The 6,584-nt window shown below is 43.9% G+C and overlaps 1 long non-coding RNA gene across 5 annotated transcripts; it reads right to left on the bottom strand.

Annotated features, from left to right (window-relative positions):
- Positions 1 to 707: 707 nt before the first annotated feature.
- Positions 708 to 5,531, bottom strand: LOC120093642 (uncharacterized). 5 transcript variants are annotated; one of them, XR_010053143.1, is made up of 4 exons: positions 1,992 to 3,387; positions 1,636 to 1,763; positions 1,379 to 1,547; positions 708 to 847 (listed from the first exon to the last, which is right to left on the bottom strand). It is a non-coding gene; the product is annotated as an uncharacterized LOC120093642 (long non-coding RNA). The 5 variants fall into 5 exon arrangements; XR_005487074.2 differs by lacking the exons at positions 708 to 847; positions 1,992 to 3,387 and adding an exon at positions 5,416 to 5,531 and having other exon boundaries at positions 859 to 1,547; XR_010053144.1 differs by lacking the exons at positions 708 to 847; positions 1,992 to 3,387 and adding an exon at positions 5,420 to 5,531 and having other exon boundaries at positions 859 to 1,547.
- Positions 5,532 to 6,584: the final 1,053 nt, after the last annotated feature.

Below are 6,584 nucleotides of genomic sequence, written 5' to 3'. Positions count from 1 at the left end.
GCTTGTACAAGTTGTGTTCACACAGTGAAACTACCTAATGAAACATTTCTCAGAATGTACCCTGTTCTTAAGAATTGTATGACTCTATTTGACTTCTTTCATCTGTTATTATGGTCTAATTTACTTGAGTCATTTATAGAGTTTGGCCCTGAGCCAGGACACAGTGGTTATGGCCTCATCGGAACTACTCACTGTGGGCAGAGGAGGGATGGTGAATATTACCATGTCACAAACTCTTGTGACTATGATCCATAGTGAAAACTCATATGTGCATGCTCCTGAAGTATGTCTGCTTGTGATCTTTGGAAAGACAAATGAACTTTAAATGGGGGAGCATATATAGTGTCAATCAGCCCACCAGGATGGCTTCTACTGCCACCGTCCCATGGAAACCGTTTTGTCAGGGTCCCCAGCTGGTTGTGTTGCAATGTCAGGGAGCACCTTCCACCCTCCTCTTAAGCAAACTCTTCGAGATTCGCTTCCTGTCTTGTCTCACTATTCTTGCCTAGCCTGCCTTGGCTTCCTGTCTCACTGGCTACTCCTTGTTAATCTCCATGACCAGTTCCTTCTCCAGCCTTGACCTCCAGACAATGTCTTCAGACCTAGATTTTAGAGCATGCATTCTCCCCAAGCCACCTATGTGATTTCAGGTTTCCAATTCTTTATAACATTCAGATTTACATCTGAAGGACCCAAGGACCTAAGAATTTCTCTTTTTTTTCTTTTAATTTAATTTTATTTATATGAGTACACTGTAGCTGTCTTCAGACACACCAGAAGAGGGCATCAGATCCCATTACAGATGGTTGTGAGTCACCATGTGGTTGCTGGGAATTGAACTCAGGACCTGTGGAAGAAGAGTCAGTGCTCTTAACCGCTGAGCGATCTCACCAGCCTCCTGCTAACCTGACTTCTCCATTTGTCTGCATCTTAGGCACCTAGGATCTAATATATCCAAAACAAATCTTTTGCCCCTTCCCTGATCCAAGCTCCCTAAATTAAGTATTCAATGAAGCATTGACATGTAAGGGAAATTCAGTCACATGATCCAGAAATACCCAAGTCAAATTCAGTTTTTTCCTCACCCACTGTCTTAGTTACTTTTTTATTACTATGAAAAGATACTATGGCCAAAGGAACTTATAGAAGAAATAATTTATTGGAGGCTCAAAGTTTCAGAGAATAAGTCCATGACCATCTCTTTTTATTTTTAACATTTTATTGATTCTTTGTGAATTTTGCATCGTGCACCCCAGTCTCACTCATCTCTCACTTCCTCAATATCTGCCCTCTGCCCTTGCAAACTCCACACATAAGAAAGCAAAAAAAAAAAAAAAGAAAGAAAGAAAGAAATGAAGAATTTTTTTTTAAATCTCACTGTTGGAAGCTGTGGTGTGTCGTGGTGTGTCATACACCCTTTTGTTCAAACAGCTTTACTTGCAAATGTTCATCACAGTGAGTCACTGGTCTGGTTCAAGGTCTCTGGCTTCTGCTACAGTATCCTCTCCAGGACTCCTCTTGGATATCCTGTTGTTACCCTGTGTTGCCTGCAGCTCAAAGATGGGGTAGATGTTGGATGGGCCAGTTCAAAGCCCGGGACCTGGGCCTGCATGGTAGCCAAATTGGTCAACCTACCAGTTCTCCTATGCCCAAGCCATCAGGGCCAGCTCTCCTGCAATGCCCAGGTAAGATGTTGGGACAGCTCTCCTGAGTGCCACAGCTGGAGATGGGGCAGCTCCATCACCATCAAGGCCAGTTCCACCCTATGAGGAAGGGGAGGTGCAGAGCCAGCTCAGCTAAGCCTTCAGACATCAAAACAGCCCAGGCAACATCCCAGACAATGGACATCCTAATGGCCATCGGTGGTAACATGGGCCACAGACATTGACACAGACCCCTGCTGCAGTAGGCCCACAGACCTACACATGGCCCTCAGTGGCAGCACAGGCCTGGACATCACCATGACCTCAGTGGCAGTACAGGCTACTCACATCATGCTGTTCCTCACAGTCCTTGCATCTCCTGTTCTGTCTCTCTCACAGTACACAAATTGCTTTTCCTCTCCTTCTCTCCCATCTTTCCACCACATACTTGTCCATAGTAGTGGCACCTGGCCACCTGTGTGGGCCTCCGGGTGTCTTCTGCCCATTGGCCCCATGATCTTGGTGGGAGCACGGCAGTAGGCAGGCATGGTGCCGGAACAGTGGCTGAGAACTTACATCTACTCTACAAGCAGGAGTCAGAGCGAGGGGGGAGGGGAGAGAAGGGGAGAGGGGAGAGGAAGAGAGAGAGAGAAAGAGAGAACTAACTAACTGGTTATGGCGTGGATTTTTAAAACTTCCGATCTCCACCCACACCCACAGTGACACACCTACTCTAGCAAGGCCACGCACCTTCTAATCCTTTCCAAACAGGTCCATCACCTAGGAGCTAAAGCATTCAAATATATGAGCCTACAGGGACTTTTCCAATGTATTCTACCACACCCGCATCTACGGTTGTTCTGTGCTCAAACCATCCATAACTTCTTCCTCCAAAATAAACTGTACTTTGAATATCTTCTGCTCTTATCTACCTTGCTAACTTCACTTCTAAAATTCCACCATTTCTCAACTGGATTAATTCTTTCAACATCTGTTTTTTGTTTTCTTTGTTTTGTTTTTGTTCTTGTTTTCCAAGACAGGGTTTGTGTATCCCTGACTCTCTCTGCAGACCAGACTGGCCTTGAACTCATATCTGCCTGCCTCTGCCTCCAAAGTGCTAGATTAAAGGTATGCACCAGCACACCGGCAATTCTGTTTTTTGATATGTCTCTTTCTAATCTATTCTTCATTCTAGCAGTAAAGTATTCTTTAAGTACATACATGTATGTGTGGGGTCTCTCTATCATGTGAGGATATGTTCAATGTAAAGAATGCTTTCTGCAAGACAAGAAGAGTGTCTCTTCAAGAACCCTACTGTTTAAAGACACAGAGACACAAAGACATAATGTAACTCCCTATACTATAAAAGAAAATACAAACAAAGAAACACAAGCTTTACTTTACAGGGCCTTTTGGTGTTAATCCAAACTCTCCAAATCCTAGCATGAGCTGCTCACGGCCTTTCTCCTTAATTCACTCAGTCATGACTCCCGGATCTACAGCCACATTAGCCTTCCTATTGGCCCAGTCAAGTCTCCTGTTCCTTATTATAAAAGCAGTTTTATTCTGTTAGTAAACATAGCTTCTTTAAAGAGGTATTTGCCTAGACATCTTATCTGAAAGAACTCTCCCCTTTACACACATACCTCACTTTATCACTCACCATCTTTATTTTATAGCATTTTATAACATTATAATCATTGTGCGTGTGCCCGTGTGTGTTTGCATGTTGGCTCTTCATCTCTTCCATTATATTTTTTTTTCGGGAGCTGAGGACCGAACCCAGGGCCTTGTGCTTGCTAGGCAAGCACTCTACCATTGAGCTAAATCCCCAACCCCTCTTCCATTATATTTTAAGCTCTACTAGGATAGTAGCCATGTCTAATTGTCCTTTGCTGGTTTTAGCACCAAGCATAGAGCCTGGCACATGGTGACAACAAATGAAATATCAGTGGAAAGGAAGGCAGGAAGAAAGGAAAGGAGAGAGGGAAGGAGAGAGGGAGGGAAGGAGGAAGGGAGGGAGGGAGGAAGGAAGGAAGGAAGGACAGATAGAAGAGAAGGAAAAGAGGAAGAGGAAGAGGGATAAGGGAGGGAAAGAGTAAAGATGAAGGAAGTGTAGTTTAGGAACGTTGGAGCCTCTTACTAAGGACAGTAACTTTGTCTTTTGTTGTTTAAAAACAGTACCCGTAGAGCTTCTGTAAGCAGACATTTGGGATTTGCCTTGTGACACCAACACTCAGACAACCGAGAGAATTAAAGCTGGTAATTAAGGCTGGCAATCAGGGTTTTTCAGCTCTTCTGGATTTAATAACCCTTAATTTGCAAATGCTTGTGCCAGAAAGACTGCATCTTCAAAAAAGGAGAAAACATGAAAACATAACTAATAAACAAGCACCCGCTGTTTGATTAAATATCAGAGGAAGAATAAAGCCCTGAAGAAAACATTCAAGTGTTCAGCACATCTCAGTACAGCAGGAAGAAAACCATGGGCCCGAATGCATTCAGAAGGCTCGAGTGACCGGAGGATCGTGGTCCCCTCGGTAACTCAAAGGAGGGAGCATCCTTCCTACTCCAGGCCAACCTCTCCACCACAGTCTGCTTCTTTCTCTCTCCTCCAGCATCCTGCTGCAAAGCCAATGTCCTCCATTCCCTGCATGTCGACATCAGGATCTCTCCACCCGTCAGTCCCTTCTCTGTCGCCTTAACAAATTCAACTTCCTAGTCAAAACTCAACTGGTCCTCCATTCCAGTGGGTTCAATATCCTCAATTCAACAATGTCTGAAAGAGAATGTACAGTGACACATGCTTTCTTCCTCTCCATTAATCTGCGTTGGCCATTATTAGTGACCTATGGCAGAGTGAGTCTGCAGGAGGAGGTGTGCCGGTCATATGTGCACACTGTCTGGAGCCTGCAAAGGTTAATAAGTGTTCCTGGAGCCAATCTTGCTGTGGATGCTAAGGGACAACTGTATGCAGTTTTAAATCTCCATAAGCAGTCTCTGTTTCTTTCTAGCATGTTCCTCTTTCTAGCAGTACGGTCTTTCCTTCCTTAGTGAATTGCTATGGGGGTTCCTCTCTTAGTATCTCCTAAACACTGTGCCAGCAAAGGTCAGGTTTGACATCCTAACTCTCTCTGGTCTCTCTTCAGTGAACATCTTGAGTCCTCGGCATTATCTGACATCCTGCCACCTCTCTGCTTGGAACAATCCTTTGAGTCTCATGCTGATATTACCAATTCTTTTAGATTTTTTTTTTTTGGCTAGATCCTTTCCTCCCTGGTCATTTGTTAGGAACAGACTGGAATCATGCCTGTATTCCTTTCAATTTTTAACGCCTTCCTAACTGATCTAACCCATTTCTGCAGCTTCAGTTAACAGCTATTAACACCAGAACTATGTCACTGGGTCAAACAACTCTCCTGCAAGTGCCAATTCTACTACCTGCATTATTTGCAGGCATCTAGGACCTTATCTGATCTCTATATCAAGCTTTTCCTAAATGTTCCATATCTTAACTGATAGACTGACACTGTCATCTGAGACAAGATTCTTTAAATCCACCTGACTCGCCCTCTTAATTCTAATGCACAACTAAGTCCTGTTTTCAAATCATTTTTCCAATCTGTCTTCTAGTCAGTCTTGTGAAAACCACCTTCTAAAACTTCCCTGCCTCCCAACTTAACATCCATCAAACACGTTGTGGCCAGGTACTCTTTCTTTTATTACAGTTCTTTCTCCACACCCTACTTCTCACACTTCTTTATCTACTCACTCACACCGTCGGCCTGGAGTTTCTTAGTCTTCTTTTACTCACAGAGTGCTGGATTTTTCAGTCACATTTCAAGGTTAAACTCTGTGGAGACTTAGTAAACCTCCCAGCCCCAGAAAATGGATGTGTCATCCCTACATCATACACAGACATCCGTCATGCCACCGCAAACACTTTGTGGTACCTAAAAATAGCCCCACTGTATTCTAGGCTTCCTTTGCTCCCTTGTCGCTTCCTTGATTTTGAGAACTGGGACTTACTAACTAGTCTTTCTACTCTCTGCGCAAGTGCAGTGTGAAGCTCGCTGTTGACAGTCTCAGATGCTTGCAGAACGAGCAAGGGAGGCTTTATACTGTCAAAAGGACAAAAGCACCATCACAAAAGGCAGTCCCTTTTGTCTGGGAGCAGTCAGACAGCACATTAAACATTTACTGCTTCAACATTCAACTTTACTTTAAAATCTGGTTTTGCCTTTAAATGACAATCTCACCTGTGACTGTGATGAATATTAAATATTTATTGGATAATACTTTCTATACAGATGGGAGCGTAGACTTTCAGGATTGCCTAGAGATTTGATGCATAACTTGACCTTCCATTCACCAGTCACTGCAGAGGAAGGGGGTGGGGAGCTGTTCCTACTCCTTGTAGAGTTGCTTGCCCCGACTTTGTTTCCCACATTACATCTACATACCTGAGCTCTGAAGCATCTCTGTGCTCCAGATGCCTGACAGTGCTGTGAGAAAAGAGCGGGAGTCAGGCTGTGTTACAGGGATCAGTGTTTTGCTTAGGATTCCAGTCTGGGCCACATCCACACCTGCATCCTACCAAAGCTGTTACCCAGCACTCTTGACTTTGCCTTACGTAATATCTTTCTTCTCCGAATTCACTGGACCCTCTGAATCTGGTCTTGACTTACAATTATCTTTAGATTTTTATCAGAGTCAGTTGCCTAGGATGCAGACCCCGTCCTAGAAGCAAAGGGAGACGATGAGGAAGTAACTCGGGAATTCACTGGCATTTGGTGGGATGAAAGGTTGAACTAAGATTCCCCAGTACTAGAAGTCAGAGACTAAAACTGATAAGAAACTGCTTGTAGATACAGCCCACATTTGTATCTGGCCCTTTGATATTTTATAAGTAGCACATCCTACAGAAGCACGCTGGGAAGA

The sequence above is a fragment of the Rattus norvegicus genome, chromosome 7 (genome assembly GCF_036323735.1).
Source record: "Rattus norvegicus strain BN/NHsdMcwi chromosome 7, GRCr8, whole genome shotgun sequence".
NCBI classification, from domain to species: domain Eukaryota; kingdom Metazoa; phylum Chordata; class Mammalia; order Rodentia; family Muridae; genus Rattus; species Rattus norvegicus.
The sequence above is the reverse complement of the archived record's forward strand: the minus strand, read 5'-3'. Positions and strand labels throughout refer to the sequence as shown.